Source organism: Thermobia domestica, chromosome 3, assembly GCF_964235325.1.
Source record: "Thermobia domestica chromosome 3, izTheDome1.hap1.1, whole genome shotgun sequence".
In the NCBI taxonomy this organism is placed as follows: domain Eukaryota; kingdom Metazoa; phylum Arthropoda; class Insecta; order Zygentoma; family Lepismatidae; genus Thermobia; species Thermobia domestica.
This window is the reverse complement of record NC_137456.1, coordinates 51,731-72,010: the sequence shown is the minus strand read 5'-3', so window position 1 is coordinate 72,010 and position 20,280 is coordinate 51,731. Positions and strand designations below refer to the sequence as shown.

Below are 20,280 nucleotides of genomic sequence, written 5' to 3'. Positions count from 1 at the left end.
TATTCGTAAAGGTAAAGGTAATGAGTTTTGGACGCCACTATCAGAAGAAGAATTGATTAAAGAAATTGATTGTTTATATGATAGGTTATTATCTGATAATTAAGATTAATATCTGATAATTAAAGTTACAACTTTTATGATATAATAATCATAAAAGATAATTAAGGTTAATATCTAATAATTAAGGTTACGACTTTTATGATATAATAGTCATAAAAGGTAATTAGTTAAACATTAAACAAACCATCTGCTGTAACATCGAATGCTAAATTCAATATACCACCTAAATCAGGATTATTACGGTATTTTCTTATTATAACTCTCCAATCTACATAATGTCTAAATAAATATATAAACTCTACAGAGAGGTGTTGAAAATTTGAAATGTTATGCCAATGAACTCTGTCTTTGAACTCTGCAATAAATCCTTCTGTTAAATTTTGAAATATTGAAATTATTTCCCAATCTACTTTGTCAGCGTAATCTCTTATAAGGTTTTCTGATAATTGTTGAGTTCCAGATAAGCGTCCCCAAGAAACTTTATCTGCATGTTCTTGTATAAAGGCTTCAGAGAGTTTACCTCCATAAGATATTGCATCAAAATCAACTTTATCTATAAACTCATTAATAAATTCTTCAGATAGCTTTTGGTTATACGATACTTCTTTCCAATCAACTCTATCTGCAAATTCTCTTATAAAGTCTTCTGATAAGTCTTGGCTTCCTGAAATAATCTCCCAATCAACTTTATCAGCTAATTCTCTTATAAACTCTTCCGATAACTTTTTCCATAAACATATTTCGTTCAAATTAACTTTCTGCAGATATTTACGTATGAAGTCTTCTGTAATGTGATCATAGTTATATTCCCCCTCATAATCATCATAGCCTATAGATAGCCATTGTTCATCAGTCAGTGAATCTAATATCTCATCAGACAAATTCATAACATTTGCATAGAGAATGTTTTGTATAAGAAATGAGTTGTTTTCTTTAGTGGCTTTCTTGAACAAATGATCTAACATACCTATGGAGATGCTAACATTTATTTTGTCTTCATCATTATAACCACCAATATCTAAATATTTACATACACAATCAAATACAGGTTTGTAAGATAATATTTCCTTAGCACTAGTCATATTCGTTTTTATTCTTAGATTTTTTGAAATTATTTCATTTTTGTTGGTTTTCTATATAACAAATATGGAGAAAGATTTTGATTTATTACATGATAGACTTAAACTTATTCATCATGATCTTAAACTCTTAGCAGCACTAGTAGAGAAGCAAATACTGTTAAAGGAAAAAGAATTATTAATAATGCAACAAAAAACATCTGATTTGAATAGTGATGATGAATATAAATATGGTAGTGATGATTATGATGTTGATGATGAGTAAGTTTACAAAAATGATTTAATTTTAATATGTGTATATGTTACTTTGATGGGGTATTCTCATCAAAGTCGTGTTCTAATACAACGCGTAATATGTAGACAATGTCAGGAGTGTACAATGTTAAGCGTTGTATTAGGATATATGGAACTAAAAATAGTACAAAAAATGAATAGGAATAATTCGGCGAAGATAAAAATTGAGTAGTAGAATTTTCTATATAATAAATAAGATGAGTGATTATAGTAAATTTACTGTAATAGAGTTAAGACGACAATGTAAAGAAAAGGGAATCAAAAGATATTCCCGATTAAGAAAGCAGAACTAATAAACCTTCTTAAACAATATGATGATGAACAAAGCAGAAGGCAGATTAGAGATATATTCCCATTTAAAGAAGAAGTAATTGAAGAACCGAAACCGAAAAGACCTAAGCTAAAAGTTGAATTGAAAGAAACAACATTGAAATATAGATTACAGACATTTAGAATAGAAAACATTGACGGATATAAAGATCCTTTGAAATTCTTAAGTGCAAGTAGTAGGATTGTTAAAAATAAAATCAAGGACAGTTTTAAACTTTTCAATGCGCTTAAAGTTAATATGTCATTTATTTGTAAATTTAAAAAAGAAAATACGATACAAGAACATAATTTTAAAACTTCAAATGAAATAATACTCGAATTTACAGATTTAGATGACTTCTGTAAAAAAGCTTCATACAAACTCATAAGAGAAATGGAAGAGTTTCAAAGTAAAGGATCTGGATGGATGTTACATTCTATAGACTTTTTAGAATTAAGAATTAATAAGTATGTATCAATGAGAGGTTCCTCTTACATAGAACTTCCATACATGATTAAGAAGAGAAGAGGATGTGTTAATATAAAGAATAATGATCAAAAGTGCTTCCTATACTCAGTCATATCTGCATTATATCCAGTTAAACATGGGCAACATGGAGACAGGATCTCTACATATAAAAAACATGAAGATAAGTTTAAAGATGTTTTTAAAGATATTCCATTTCCTGTACAAATCACTGATATAGCCAAGTTTGAAAAAAGAACTGATATTTCCATTAGTGTATTTAGTTTTGATAATAACTATTCAATCTTTCCACTTCGAATCGCACAAGAAAAGAAAGAAAAACATATTCATCTGTTATATCTTAAAAGTGAAAACTCATTATTGTTGGATTAAAGACTTGTGGAAGCTTGTAGGCAATCAAATAACTAAAGATGGTCATAAAAGATTCCTATGTGAAAGATGTTTCGCTAAGCATTTTAAATCAGAAGAGTTATTAAAAGAGCATGAAAAATACTGTGGATTATATTCAGCTGCAAAAATCGTTTTACCAAAAGAATGGAATAAGGTACTTGAATTTATTAATTATAAACGATCTTTGAGAATTCCATTTACAATTATTGCTGACTTTGAATCACTATTAAAGGAAATTATTACATGCCAACCTGATCCAGAAAGATCTTATTCAAACGCATATCAAGAACATAAACCAAATAGTTTTACATACTATGTCAAAAGCACTTTAGATTCTTATAAAAGCAAACCAGTAGAATATATAGGAGATAATGTATCAGATGTATTTGTAGAAAAATTAAAAGAAGAAGCTATTAAAATTGCAAAGATTTATGATACTTATAAACTTATGAATCGTCTTACAGAAGAAGAAAGAAATATATATGAATCATCTGAAAAATGTCATATTTGTGAAAGAACTTTTGAAGAACTTCCACGCTTATTAGAAAAGAAAATAGGTTAAATATTTTAACTAGTTATTTAAAAAAGAAAATCGAAGAAGGTTATAAACATCTAGAAGAGGAATTGTATATGAAAAAAGATGATGATGATATTGATGATATAGATGACATATTAATAGATATAAAAGAGCAAAAGGAGGATATAGAAGTTATACTTGATGAATGTACTAAAGAATTGAAAAAGACTATAAACAATATAAAATCATGTATAACCAAAGTTGCTGATCATGATCATTTAACTGGAAAATTTAGAGGAGCTGCTCATTCTTATTGTAACATAAAATATACAAACCCAAGATTTATTCCTGTGTTCATTCATAACTTATCTGGATACGATACACATCTATTTATAAAAAGTTTAGGAGGCGGAGAATTAGAAGAAAAGATAACTATAATGCCTAACACAGAAGAAAAGTATATTACATTCTCCAAAACGATAAAATACAAGAATAAAGAAAATAAAGAACGATCAATCCAATTAAGATTTGTAGATTCGTTTAGATTTTTATCAAGAAGTCTAGCTGAATTAGCAAAAAATTTAAAACCAGAACAATTTAGAGAAACATTAAAATTCTTTCCTAAAAATGTAATTGATTTAGTAAAAAGAAAAGGTATCTATCCATATGATTATGCTGATTCACCTGAAAAACTAGATGAACCTGTTCCACTATCTAGAGACAAGTTTAAGAATAGATTAACAGGAGAAGATATAAGTGACGAGGATTATAACCATCATCTATTAATCTGTAAGATATTCAATTTAAAAACCTTAAGAGAATATACTCAATTCTACAACAAAACAGATGTACTTCAATTAACAGACATTATTGAAAACTTCAGAGATACAGCTCTTAATACATATAAATTAGATCCTGCATGGTATTTCACAAGTCCAGGCTTCTTCTGGGATGCAATGTTAAAGATGACACAACAAAAATTAGAATTGTTAACTGATTATGATAAACTGCTCTTTATAGAAAAAGGTATAAGAGGTGGAATTTCTCAATGTTCAAATAGATATGCAGTAGCTAATAATAAGTATCTAGAAAATTATAATCCTAAAGAGAAAAGTTCTTACATAATGTACATGGATGCAAATAACGAATATGGATGGGCTATGAATCATCATATGCCTTATGGAGAATTCGAATGGAAAAAGGTTATTAATGGTGTAAATGATAAATACTGGATAAATAAAATATTAGAGACAGACGATGAGTCTAATACTGGATATATACTAGAAGTCGATTTAGAGTATCCAAAAGAACTTCATAATAAACATTCAGATTTGCCATTAGCTCCTGAAAATTATATAAACAACAAGAAACTTCCAAAATTATTAACAACACTTTACGATAAAGAAAACTATATATTACATTATCAAAATTTAAAATTCTATGTGTCACAAGGTCTCAAAATTAAAAAGATACATAAAATATTAGAATTTAAACAATCAGGCTGGTTAAAGAAATATATAGAATTAAATACAGAACTTAGGTCGCATGCAAGGAATGATTTTGAAAAAGACTTCTATAAACTAGCGAATAATGCAGTATTTGGAAAGACTATGGAAAACATAAGAAAGAGAGTAGATATAAGACTAGCACATAATGTAGAATTAGCAGAGAAACTAATAGCTAAACCTACTTTTAAAGATAGAACTATATTTTCCGAAGATCTAGCTGCTATTCATATGTATAAGACAAAAATTACTTTTAACAAGCCTATCTATGTTGGGATGTCTGTTCTGGATATATCTAAAATTTGTCTATATGATTTCTATTACAATGTGTTGAAGAATAAATATGGAGATAAAGTCAAACTATTAATGAGTGACACAGACTCGGTTATAGCACATATAGAAACAGAAGATGTATATGAGGATACGAAAGCTATGTATGAGCATCTAGATACATCTGATTACAAAGATAATAACAAATATGGGATAAAAGAAGTTAACAAGAAAGTATTAGGAAAATTCAAAGATGAACTGAAAGGTGAAATCATAGGAAAAGTTGTAGGTCTCAAATCAAAGATGTATTCAATACAAGCACCTCAAATAGACCTCGAAGATAAAGACTTTAAAAGTAAATTTGATAAAGACAAATGTTGTAAAAAGGCAAAAGGAATAAAATCGAATATTGTTAAATCAGAAATAACTTTCAAAGATTACGAAGATTGTGTCTTAAAAGATTATGAATTATATAAAATGCAAAATACTATTAGGAGTAAAAGACATAATGTATATTCAGTAGAAGAAAACAAGCTAGCTTTAAGCTCTTACGATGATAAAAGATACATATTAGAAGATGGGATACATACTCTAGCTTGGGGTCATTATTCGATAGATTTAAGGAAATTAGATTTACTAACAAAGCTAAAAGAACTAATGGATAGTTATATCAAAGGGAGACAAGAAAAAGAAAAGCGAAGAATAGAAAGTTTAAGAAATGTTTAGATGTAAGTTTTAGATGTAAGTTTAGGTGTAAAATTCTTTTATGGTTATATATCATAAAAGTAAATTGAAGATGTATGGGGTCAATGTGGGGGGAAGATGTAATTTTCGATGTGTATAATTAGATTCTATGCTGGGGGATTTCATATATAAAAAAGCCTGGTTTGAGGAAGTGGCCCCAAACTGGTTTTATGAATACTACTTACTTGCCCTCCCTTGGAAACCACAACATGGGCGCCCTTGCTATACTGGTATTTAATTTATTGTTATTGACGGGGCGGCATTTTTACAATGGCTCGAAGGCGGCAAAAATGTTAAATACGTCCCTGAATATCACGCTACTGATCTTCAACGATGGCAGGATTCAAAAGAATGGTCACTCTGTTTTCTGTTAAAAATTTAGTAGTCGTTTACTGTTGCAGTAGTTTTCTTCTTTTCTTTATCCCCCATCTTAACAATTGTTCATAACATGTCAACCCTTAACCTGCCTTGAAATGTGTTCGCGATTGCTTGCACCCGACCGAATGAAACTGCCACCCCCTTAACAATGAAATAGACAGCGCGGACACTGGCGAGCGGGCTTAAAAAAAAAGAAAAAACTCTATGGTCTTATGAGCGCTTATTCCGGCCGAGTCAGTGTGAGTAGTGTGCTTAATTTGTGTAGTGTCATAATTCGTGTGAGATGAATCAGGTAAGATACTTACAAACTAAAAACCTAGATTATCTAGATCGTCTTTCAGCAAAAGAATTAGGCCCATCAAGACCAGAGCTATTCATAAACCAAGTGTTCAAAGATAAAAATAGAACGTACAATAGACGTTTCAGTAAAAGCGTGTACGAAAAGTGGGAATGGATGTGTGGGTGTCGTGTAACTATTTTGCTTTCCGTGCATTTTGTTCGGTAGAGAAGATATGTGGACTAAAATTGGTGTACGGGACTTGAAACATTTGCCTGAAAAAAGCAAAAAAACATAGCTTGTCAAAATGTCATTTGGATAACGAAATGAGTTTCGCTGTGTTGGGGAAGACGGATATCAGGGTACAGCTTGATGATGGTTACAGGGTGTCTGTACGCAGACATAACGAACTTGTTATTAAAAATAGATACATTTTGTCACGCATTATAGTAGATTGTATACCTAACTACTAGCGCACTTTCCCCTCCACCCCCTAACTACCAAAAATTACATATCCGCCACTGACCATTGAACTTTAACACAGAAGGATAGCATAAAGCGAGATTGGGTAATTGTACTGCGCATATGCTTTTATGACATTTAAAATCATAAAAACTTACATCTAAAACTTACATCTAAAAACTTACAATCTAAAACTATTTCTCTTCTATCTTATAGTGTCCCCATGGTAGAGTATCTATCCCATTCTTTAAAACACATCTCTTATCATACACACAACTTAAAGCTAGCTTATTTACTTCTATACTGTACAAATCGTGCTTATAACTTCTAATCAAATTAATCTTATAATATTCTTTTTGGCTAATCAAACAGTCCTTATACTTGTTAAATGACAGTTCTTTATACACAACACTCTTCTTAACACCTTTAGCTTTCTTACAACATTTTTCTTTATCGAACTTACCTTTAAAGTCTTTATCTGCTAAATCTATTTCAGGTGCTTTTATACTGTACATCTTACTTCTTAAACCCACAAACTCTTCTATGATTGTGCCTTTAATCTCATCCTTCATCTTACCAAGTATTTTCTTATTGATTTGCGGTATCTTATATTTGTTATCTTTAGGGTAGTCACTGGTATCGAAGTAATCAATGTAGTTTTTCATGTCCTCGTACACATCTTCTGTTTGAATATGGTATATATAGCTATCAGTATCTGTATAACATACTTCTATTTTGTCTTGGTATTTTGGTTTCATCACATTGTAATGGAAGTCGTACATTAAATATTTCGATAGATCTAAGATACTCATTCCAACATATATTGGTTTATTGAAAGTTAATTTTGTTTTATTCATTATGATCGCACACAGATTCTCAGTGTAAATAATTCTATCTTTAAAATTTGGTTTAGCAATTAGTTTTTCTACTCTTGTTGGATCACATTCTATTTTTATAGGTTTACATCTCTTTCTAATATTTTCCATAGTCTTTCCAAAAACTGAATTGTTCATGAGCTTATAAAAGTCTTTTTCAAAGTCATTTGTTGCTCTAGTTCTCATCTGCGTGTTTAAATCAATATATTTCTTTAACCAATCTGATTGTTCGAACTCTATTACTCGGTGTATCTTGTTAAGTTTTAATCCAAGTGAAAGACATTGTTTTAGGTTTCGATAGTGAATTACATATTTTTCTTTGTCATATAGGGTTGTTAAGAGTTTTGATTGTTTTGAACCAGGTGGACACATGTTTTGAGGTGCTAATGGGTAGTCTTTGTGATAGTCATGCAATTCTTTAGGATATTCAAGATCAACTTCTAATATGTAACCAGTATCAGAATCATCAGGTATACTTGTGAAATCTATTTCTCTTATCTCATCTTCACTTAACCATCTGAATCCCTTATACGGCATATATTGACTCATTGCCCACCCATACAAGTTATTGGCATCTAGATACATTAAGTAAGAATCTTCTTTATCCTTATCGTAATCTTCCATATACTTATTGTTTGCTTTCACATATCTTTTTGAGCATTGACTAATCCCGCCTCTTATACCTTTCTCTATCATCAATACCATATCGTAATTAGTTAATAACTCTAGTTTTATAGTTGTCATCTTTAACATTGCATCCCAAGCTAAACCTGGTGCTGTCATATACCAAGCTGGATCGAGACCATAAGCTTTAAGACATGTTTCTCTAAAGTTCTCAAACACATCTGCTAATAACAACACATCGGTTTTTAGATATAAGTCATGGTATTGTCCGAGATTCTTAATTTTAAATGTTTTCCACACTTTCTTTGCATGCTTATAATCCTCATCGCTTATATGTGTGTTGTTAACCTTGTTGTAGAATGCTTCCTTTGGTGGTAATTTTCTTTCTCTAAACCTATCCCAATTGTTAACATAATCGTACGGATAAACACCTTTTCTTGTTACAAGGTTAAATTGTTCTTCATCATGATAGAAGTGTTGTGTGTGTACCATTTGTTCTCTCGTTAGGTTTGATGATAATTTGTCTAAACTACATGCCATAAATCTAAATGAATCTACGAATTTTAATTTGATAGTTCCAACTTTTTTACTGAATGATATGTAGCGTTGCTCGTTATTAGGTATTAATTCTATTTGTTCTTTATTACATCCTAGCTCTTTTATAAACAAGTGAGAGTCATATCCAGATAAGTTATGTATAATCACAGGTACGAACTTAGGTATTCTAACTTTCAAATTACAGTTGTTACATAATGCAGCTACAAACTCTCCTGTTATATGATCGTGATGTTTAACTTTGTGGTTTTCTGATGTATATTTTACTTTACAGTAAGAACAGGATTCGGATTGGTTGAACTCTTTTATCTGTTTACGTGTTAATGGTAATTCATTATTTTGACTATATATGTTTGATATTTGTTTAGCTTCTTTCTTTAACATTCTTATGAACTTTTTCGCTGCATCTTTACCTCTATACACAACAGGATTAGTTTTACTCCCATCACTTTTTACAATATAGTAACAGAACCCAGATGGTTTGTGCTGTTGATATTTTTTGGTATATGACTCATCTTCTGAATAACATTGTTTACATCCCATAACCTTATGTAGCAGACATTCAAAATCAGCGTAAATCGTAAATGGCAACTTCATCGTAAATTGATAGTTTTTAAATTCAACGTATGTATCTTTCAGTGGCATTTCTATCTTAACAGCTTCGTGAGTGGAACAATCTTTTTCGTGTTTATCTAATGCACATTGTGAGTAAAAATATAACAAGCATCTATCACATAAGTATTTTCGAGCTCTCCATTTAGTTATTTGGCTGCTTACTAATCTACTTAGATCTTTAATTCAACAATAGTGTGTTTTAACTTGGTCTTTAGTTTGTTCTTTTACATATAATAAATTCACATGGATGTCTTTCTTGTTTTTAGTATGATATAAAACGTATATTGTATATTTTCCATCATCACTATATGTATAAACGTTAAATGATATATTGAGTCGTCTTTCAATTTTTGGGATGTCACTTAGTTTTACAGGAAAATGAATATCTTTTAATTTTTCTTCTAAGTCTATAACGATATGATTGTACTTTGGTGGTCGTTGTGGGTCTTTTTCAACAGAATGCAATGCAGAGGCAATTGAATACAAGAAACATTTTTCACCTTTGTTCTTTACATTGATAGCTTTTTTCCTTTTGATTTCATTTGGTAGTTCTATATATGATGATCCTCTATATGGTGCATATTTATTAAGAGCTAACTCCAAGTAGTTTATATTTGTAAGAGCCCATCCAGAACCTCTAGCTTGGAACTCATCCATTCTTGCTCGTAATATTTGTTTAGCATCACTTAAGAATTCTTCTAGATTGGTTGATTGGAATACCTCTTTGTTATTAATGTTGAAGTAAATGTTTTGAATCTCTTTACCTTTCTTATATTGACAGCTTATTAGGAGATTAGCCTTTAACGACCCATGTTTTTGTAAGCTGATGTTCAATCTATTTATTAAAGCTTTTGATGTTGAGGTGATATATTGTTCTAGTGGATCATGTTCTTTATAAGTTGTTGTAAATCTCCATGTTTCTAATCTTGATTTGAATGCTGTGCTTTTAAGTTTTACATCGATTGGTTGTGATTCAACTTTGATTCTTGGTTCTTCAATTACTTCTTGTTTAAAGGGGAATATATTTCTAATCTGTCTTCTGCTTTGTTCATCATCATGTTGTTTAAGAAGGTCTATCAGTTCTGCTTTTTTTAATCGGGAATATCTTCTGATTCCCTTCTCTTTACATTGTCGCCTTAACTCTACTACGGTAAATTTACTATAATTACTCATCTTATTTATTATATAGAAAATCTTCGTTAGTACTCTTCACCGGGTTATTTCAGTTCATTTTCATTTGTCCTAGTACAACGCTTAACATTGTACACTCCTGCCATTGTCTACATATTAAGCGTTGTATTAGAACACGGCTTTCATGGGATTAACCCATCAAAGTCACATATACACATTTAAAACTGAATCATTTTTGTAAGCTTACTCATCATCATCATCAGCAGCATCATCATAATCATCACTACCATATTTGTATTCATCATCACTACTCAAATCAGATGTTTTTTGTTGCATTACTAATAACTCTTTTTCCTTTAACAGTATTTGCTTCTCTAGTAGTGTTGCTAAGAGTTTAAGATCATGATGAATTAGTTCAAGTCTATCATGTAATAAATCAAAATCTTTCTCCATATTTGTTATATAGAAAACCAACAAAAATGAAATAAATTTAAAAATCTAAGAATAAAAACAAACATGACTAGTGCTAAGGAAATATTATCTTACAAACCTATATTTGATTGTGTATGTAAATATTTAGATATTGGCGGTTATAATGATAAAGACAAAATAAATTTTAGCGTGTCCATAGGTATGTTAGATCATTTGTTCAAGAAGGCCACTAAAGAAAACAACTCATTTCTTACGCAAAACATTCTCTATGCGAACGTTATGAACTTGTCTGATGAAATATTAGATTCACTGACTGATGAGCAATGGCTATCTATAGGCTATGATGATTATGAGGAGGAATATAACTATGAACACATTACAGAAGACTTCATACGCAAATATCTGCAGAAAGTTAATTTGAGTGAAATATGTTTATGGAAAAATTTATCGGAAGAGTTTATAAGAGAATTAGCTGATAAAGTTGATTGGGAGATTATTTCAGGAAGCCAAGACTTATCAGAAGACTTTATAAGAGAATTTGCAGATAGAGTTGATTGGAAAGAAGTATCGTATAATCAAAAGCTATCTGAAGAATTTATTAATGAGTTTATAGATAAAGTTGATTTTGATGCTATATCTTACAAAAACGAACTCTCTGAAGCCTTTATACGAGAACATGCAGATAGAGTTAATTGGTGGTACATATCTGGAACTCGTCAATTATCAGAAAACTTTATAAGAGATTACGCTGACAAAGTAGATTGGGAAATGATTTCAATGTCTCAAAATTTAACAGAAGAATTTATTGCAGAGTTCGAAGGTAGAGTTCATTGGACTAACATTTCAACTTATCAAGACCTATCTATAGACTTCATATATGCATATAAATATTTTGTGGATTGGAGAGCTATAATAAGAAAATATCATAATAATCCCAATTTAGGTGATATGTTGAATGTAGCATTCTCTGTTGCAGCAGAGGGTTAATGCATAACTAATTATCTTTTATGGCTATTATACCATAAAAGTTGTATGTTTGAAAGGGGTCCAGTGTTGGTGGACCCCAGTTGTAACTTTAATTATCAGATAATAACCTATCGTATAAACAATCAATTTCTTTAACCAATTCTTCTTCTGATAAGGACGTCCAAAACTCATTACCCTTACCTTTACGAATATCTAGTTCTTGTTGCATTAGATTAAATAGCTTAATACTGTTAGGATCTCTAAACTTTTCGTATATTATTACATGATTCGGATATTTTTCTTCTTCTCCATTAAGAGGCTTATATAGACTTCTCTTTTGACATCTGATAGCATAATAAGAGTAAGGATCATTAGGTTTGTTCTTCTTATATATGATTAGGCAATTATCGTTTGAAACATCATCTGTATATGGTGCTGCAATTTCTTTTAAGCTCTCGTTTTGAATTCTCAATCTCTCCATTGTTTGATCTATTTCTTCTACTCTTTTTTGCAACTCTTCATTGTCTTGTTGATACTGTCTAAATTCCTGAGTGAAGTAATTAATAATAATTTCATTACATTTAATATAAAAATCTGGTGAAACCCATCTTGCTATATCAAGTATTAACTCTTTCGGAACATATGTTCCTCGTATAATACCTAATTGCCCACCTTTAACAATCTTAAAGTCATTCCCACGAATTCGTTGCAATGACTTTATATAAGAAATTAACTCTTTGGATTGTTTATTTTCTAACCATTTATAAAATTTCTTTCCACCATCTTGACACAGTTTAGTAGCATTGAAGTATCCTGTACTCTTATCTATAATCAACTTGAAATCACCAAACAAACCATACCAGTAATCATCTTTAATCTGTTCGTAGCAAATATCGTTTAAACTAGGAAAATTATCCATAGTACCCATATTTATTATATAGAAAATCTTTATTTTTAACTTCATTTTCGTTACCAGCTAGTTTTTACTGTCTAAGATGAGTTTCTGAAGTTCCCAGCTTCGGGGGAATTTTGAAGTGGTCTAGACCGCTTATCTTTTCTGAAATGAGCTTGTCTTCTGATGTTTTGTTTTGTGTCATGATGGTGTATTTTGCAACCGGAAAATCTTCCGTTCGGGGGTTTGTACCTTTAGATGCGAGAAAATACTTAACAGATAGGGAGCTCCGATCGGTGCTACCAAAAATAACTAATTATCTTTTATGACTATTATACCATAAAAGTTGTATGTTTGAAAGGGGTCCAGTGCTGGTAGACCCCCAGTTAGTTCCCTTGTTTAGTTGGGTTTGATGGACGAGCCATAAAACCTTTTCAACAACGACAAATACAATTGAGACACTTATGACCTTATACTCAAAAACAAATCAACAACAAACTCATCGTCGTCTTCTCCTTCAATATCCACGTGACAACCATACGAAACAACACAGCTATATTTTTCTTTGACTTTGTTTAGGAGGTTGACTGAGTTTGGATCTTTGGTTTCTGATAACACTGACATTCTTGGGTACTTTTCTTTAAGGCACTGAAGTCTTGCTTTGATGTTTCGCTGCTGAACCCTTCCAACCCAAAATTTGTATGACTCGTAACGCCTAACCTGATCGTGTTTGTCTGTGTCGTACTTGTCTACTATGTCTTGAAGCTGACCAGCTGTGAGGTTCTTTTTAATAATAACTAGCTTGTGTACTTTCCCTGGATCTTCTGTATGTTCTGCAGCTATCTCTCTAAGTCTTGTGTTTTCTATTCTTAAATCGTTCATTTGTTGTTCTATCTCTTCTACTCTTGATTGTAACTCTTCTTGGTCTTCTTGAATCTGTTTAAAATTAGAAACGAAATAGTCTTCGATGATTACATAACATTTTTCGTAAAAGTCATGTGATGTCCAAAAAGCAATAGCTAGGAAAATTCTTTTGTATACATATGTGCCAGAAATTAATAAATCTTTCTCGTTTGTACCTTTTGGTTCTATATAATACGTTAAATTTAGCCTCCTACAATTATAGGAAGCTAATTTTTCATTGTAGTATTCCAATAATTCTTTAGAATCTTTATTTTTCAGCCAGTTGTCAAACCTCTTACCACCACTCTGACACATCTTAGTAGCGTTGAAATATCCTGTACTCGTATATAATCAACTTGAAGTCACCATACAGACCATACCAATACTGATCCTTGATCTGCTCGTAACAAATATCGTTTAAACTAAGAGAATTATCCATAGTACTCATATTTATTATATAGAAAATCTTTATTTTTAACTTCATTTTTGTTACCAGCTAGTTTTACTGTGTAAGATAAGTTTCTGAAGTTCCTAGGATCCGAGGGACTTCGAAGTTTGTTGCAGTAATCATTTTCGGAGTTTTTACCCACACAAATGAGCGGTTGGTAGAATCGTCCCCATCGCCTTTTTTGATAATTTCCACAGCTCGAATACGAGCGCTAGAAATATATGTTATGGGGGTATCGTTTCGTTACCCCCTTATCTCATTTAAACCAACCTTTTATGGCATAATAACCATACAAGACAAACATCTATATTTACACTACAACATTACTCTTATCTATCCAACTATTATGCGAATCATCAAACCCTAGCCATTTGACATATACTTTATCACCTTTCTTTCTCAACACCTTTTCTACCAAGTATTCATCCTTATGTTTCGTCTTTAATAGTTCTGGTTCGTAAAATCTACCTTGCACATCCTCTTCTTGTAAATCTTTAATTCTATATGTAGGCGGATTAGATGGAATAACTTCGCTAATAACAAATACTTCTGTTGACCAATTAGGTGTATATCCTTTCTCAAATAACCCTTTCGACTTACTTATACGAACATGATCACCTAACTTGTATTTGGGCTTAACACGCTTATATTCTTTTTGATACACTTTCTCCAATATTGTTCGCTCATTCTTCTTATTAACTTCTATAGGTTTTAAACCAATTGTTCTATGAATTTGATGATTATACTCTTTAACTAGTGTTGGTAATATCTCTATCCATTTATAATTCCCTTGTGTTGTGAACCTCTTCCACATGTTCTGCTTAAGTGTTCGATTAAATCTTTCAACCACAGAAGCTTTCTTACCACTATAGGTTGAGTAGTGATTAATCTTAATTTCATCCATCAACTTCTTAAACTCTTTATTGTAAAACTCTTTACCTTGATCTGTTTGTAAGTTGCTAGGTTTTCTCGTTCTTAATATGGATTCGAATGCTTCTGTGACATTCTTACCACTCTTATCTTTAACAGGAACAGCAAACGCATATTTCGAGAACACATCTATAATCGTTAGCAAATACTTATAACCTTTATTGATTTTGAAAACGCCTTTTAATACTCCACTATCCATTTCTACATGATCAGCCTGCCAAAGATCATCGATACCTTTTATAACTACACTTAATCTGTCAAAGTTTTTTCTAGATGGTTTGTGAATTTCTTCTACAATGTCTTCTCTAATACCTTTACCTTCTTCTAGTCAATCAGGCTTTTTAACGAATTGGGTTTTAGTAATACCACATACAGAACAAATACCTTTCTTGAGATATCTTCCATTCTTTGTTTGTTCAATTCTAATGGTATCTTTCTTCGTATCTGTCGATTTCTTACACTTAACACAATACATCCTGTTCATTATATAGAAAATCAATAACTATCGCTGTTTAATATTATGCTATCAACATTCTCACCATCATCATCACTATCTTCGTCTTCTCTTTCTACATGCATAAGAAGCAATAGTAATTTACAATGTTTCAGATCAGAATCTTTAGATGGTCTAATTGCCAAATTATCATTTGTATTAAATTGCAATGGAAAAGTTTCAACTAGAGAATCATTAAAATATATATCTATATAATACGTATTGTAAGATGACTCTATATGCATTATCCTACCTTTATAAAGAAATTTGTATGTGATAGAGAGATTATGTATTAAAAAGAACGGAGTTTCAACATTTTCTGATATCAATCGACTATGAAGCTCTATAACATAACTCCGTTTGATGAAGTTAAGCTCTTCTTTCAACATAGCAATATCTTTTCTCACAATTGCATTATCTAACTCTGATGTCATTTTAACATTACCAAAGATATCCATATTTATTATATAGCAAACGTCTTTAGGAAAGCTCTCTCTCTATGTACATTACACCAAACAATAATTGTCCTTCTTCCATAGCAGAATTTTTATTTGGTTTAATCGTAATTATATCGTTCTTCTTAAAGTCAAAAGGTATCTCTTTAATCAAAGTATCACCCAAATATATATCTAGAAAGTATATATCCAAACTTAATTCCATGTGCATTATTTTCCCATTATAGAGAAATTTGTAACCGTTAGAGAGATTAAATATTCTAAAGAATGGCTCCTTAACGTTTTTAGCTCTTAATCGATATAGTAGAGACATGGTTTCTTTTTGCATAATCAATCTAGTAGTATCCATCCTAATCTTTTGAAAATCTTCTTTCTTTATGTATGTGTCTTGTAACGTTTCTAATGCATCTCCAAATCGTTTTCTATCGTTCTCTAATTGGGCTTCTATTGACCTAAGTTGACTTACGCTAACAACATCATTTAAATTCTCCAACAATTTTAATTTTTCTTCGCTAATATCAACATCACCTTTTCTATCTTTAACATTGCCAAATATATCTATACTCATTTATTATACAGAAAATGTCCATCCTAGTTTTTCAAAACATTTCTTTAACATCTCTATTTGTCTAGGTGAGCGTTTAAAATCAATATCAACATGAACATCATGCTTTATCAACAGATAGTGCAATACACATTTCAAGTTAATAAACAATGCTCTTTCCGCATACAGTTCCCTAAAGACCTCGTGTAAGTTTTCGAATTCATTTATAAGTGTTTCCTCCATATGTTGTAATTTTAATGGTTTTTGATCGGTAAGGTGATAGTGTATTAAATAGACATCATCATAATATTTTGTGCATTTGTTTTTCTTTAGTACTTCTAGAACATCTTTTGTTGATATTAAATCTCTTGGTATATCTCTAAGTTCATCATTTAACACCTTGAGCACCTCTTCAGGAATAATTCTATCCTGTAAAGCTTGCAAACGAGATAACTGTAACTTAAATCTTTTTATAGTATCATACCATGGTTTTCGTACGCAAGCAGCTTTCGTTTCTTCACAAGTACTGTAAACCCAACCACTCTCTACAGAACAATCATCACAAATGTAACTACTCATACCTTTTGTTAATGACTTAATACCACAATAACTGCATTGTAATGGTCTAGAGCTATAATTTGACAGCAAGTCCTTTAAGGTAATTATTGGACGTAACTTTCCCAACTCTTCTTCCGTGTACAAAACTTTTGGTATTAACCTTTTCCATAAATCAATAACATTGTATACGTTGTTTTTATCTTTTAAGTCTATCTCGCTAACATCCTGAAAATACTGATAAAAATTATATCTATCTAGTGCATCGAGTTCATCCTCATGCTTCTCAAAATAATCTAAAAATCTATTGTGTATAGCTTCCATATTTATCTTAAAGCAAAACTTTTATGGATACAAACCATAAAAGCACTTAATCATTTTTAATCATATACATAACGTCGCTAAAAGAATACTCTTGATTTAGAAGATTTAAAACCTCAACACAAAGATGACCACATATAACTGAGTTAAAGTCTTGTATTCGTTCGTCATTGTAAAGTAAGTTTTCGGTACCAATATATTGTACCAGTTGTTTAGGAGGAACACCACCATAAGAATCGAACACGTACTTTATGTTGTTTTCTTTCCAATAGCATATCCAATGAGTACCAATGTTTTCTGATTTATCAAGGTTAACTATACCACACTCATGTACATAGGGTTTTTGTGGAAGTTCATCACTCATAAATACACCTCTAAATCGTTTTATCTTTAATTCTTTAACCAACCTCTCTATATCGAAGTTGGTCAATGGTTTTAGTTTTTTGACTTCTTTGGTTTACCTGCTCCCTGCTTTTCTTCCATAGCCATATTGTGTCTTTTTTGTTCTTCAAGTTCTTGTTTATTCTTCTTAGCATCAAGTACAGTTTTAGTAATCGCTGCTGCGCCACCTGCTAATGAGCCAACTGCTCCTAAAGCTGCTAGAATGGCTGGAATTGTAAAGATAAAACCGCCAATATGCTCTTTCTTAATCTTTTTCATTTGTGCAGTAGTTAAAGTTAAATCCATTCCTTTACCTTCTTTAATTTTCTTGGCTTTATCGTTAAGTTGTTTCTTTGTTAATACATGATCAATATTTAAATCCTTTAGTTCGTTATAAGGAACACTAAACATACAACCTTTAATAGAACACATCTTCCTATTTATCTAAGAGAAAATCTTGGTTTGCAAAAGTACAGTTGTTGTTGCTCCACCAAAATCAATTAAGGAATCATTCTCATCTGTTATCCTTATCTCAAAATTATCAACCTTGTCTTTGGATATAGGGAAAAATAATGGATAAGTAGGCTCGTAAATAATACTATGTTTGAACTCGGCATCTGTTTTAAATGATGCTAAAATTCCTGTTTCTCTATGTGTGTATTCTGTATCTTTAACAAACATGCCATCTGCTATATTACAGTGAACATTTATAGTATCAAACGGATGAAACTTTGGCAACTTACTTCCAATATGTGTTTTGTTCTTTTCTAAAACTTCAAAAACATTAAACCCGAGGACAGTGCCTATACTCCCAATTGTAACATCATTACTATCAGTTTCAATTTTAACTCTATTTCTTAAATGATCTTCTGATAATGTTATGTTGATGGATTGAGATTTTAAATATTCATTAAGACTGTTTAAGCTGTATTGCCCTTCTGGTATAAAAACTTGTCTATCACCATATGAGAAACTGTTTTTTTGTGTTATGTTCGGAGTTAGATATGTACTGTAAAACCCAACTAGTCCTATACTTAAATAGTTGCTCCTGTTGTCTAATTCGTAATGGAGTTTCTTCTTTAAAACCGAAGTATCACTCGTTAGCTTAAATACCTTAGCCATTTATTATATAATAAATGAATGAGTTTGATTTACCTAGAGATATTCCAAGAGAGAAAGTAATCAAGTTAATAGAAGATGTCATTCGAAAGTTAGAATACAGTTTAAAGAAGAAAAAGAGAAAACTACGAATTGTTAAATATGCATACTACTCTTTGATCACGTTATCAGTTATTCTTTCTGCAACAACTGGGTTTATCAATATTTTTATACCTGTAACAATTTACTCAATATCAACAACGTCTTTTGCAACTGGAAGTGCTATAATAACAGGTTTGTCTTCTAAGTTAAACATAAGCAAAAGAAAAGACGAATATAAAACCATTGTCACTTGTATTAGCTCATTTAAAGAACAGTTAGAGATGATAATAACATTGAATGGTGAAATGGATAGCGAATATATAAAAGATACGTTGCTTAAGATCAGAGAACAACTTAAAGATATAAGATAGGCTATGTAAATACAAGTCAAGTCTCTAATCCTTGGCCCTTCACATGTGAAGGACCTGAAAGTCTTGTAAACGTACAAGCACTGACTAAACACATAGACGAAGATGAAGAAGACAAAGTTACATACAAACAAATCAAGGTCCCGTTTTCGGGGACCTTGTCAAGTGTACATCCTCATACAATCTTCATCAACGAATCTGGTCTGTACTCTCTAATCATAAAAGAACGATTTTCTCTATAATAAATGAGTAAGAAAACTATTAGTTGGGATGTAAAAGAGATGATAAAAGAAACAACAGCTAAGAAAAGAAATGGGGAACTTATACCTGATGATGTTCGTTGTCTTATCGTGGGTCCGTCGGCGTGTGGTAAAACGTTTTTGCTATTTAACTTCTTATTACAGCCAGGCTGGTTAAACAATAATTACTTCTACATATATTCTAAAAGCATGAATCAACCAAGGTATGAGCAGTTAAAAGATCGATTTGAAAAGACAGAACTAAAGTTTAAGAAACAAATAGCAACGTTCTTAAGCGGTAATGATTCTATTGTACCTATTGATGAATGTGAAAAATACTCTGTTGTTGTGTTTGACGATTACATTTTGGAGAACCAAGATACTGTTAGAAATTACTTTACGAGAGGCAGACATAGACATTTAGACTGTTTCTATCTTGCACAAACATATTCAAAAGTACCTAAACAGCTTATAAGAGATAACGTCAACTTCCTATGTATATTCAGACAAGATGATACTAATCTTAAACATGTGTATAATGAGTGAACGCATCTCCTGTAATGGTACAATGAGTTCAGCAA

The 20,280-nt window shown here is 31.1% G+C and overlaps 1 protein-coding gene across 2 annotated transcripts in view; it reads right to left on the bottom strand.

The window, feature by feature from the left end:
* The window catches only part of LOC145682363 (uncharacterized), a 106,264-nt gene that overhangs the window by 63,442 nt on the left and 22,542 nt on the right, over positions 1 to 20,280 (bottom strand). The gene's annotated exons all lie outside the window — the stretch shown is intronic.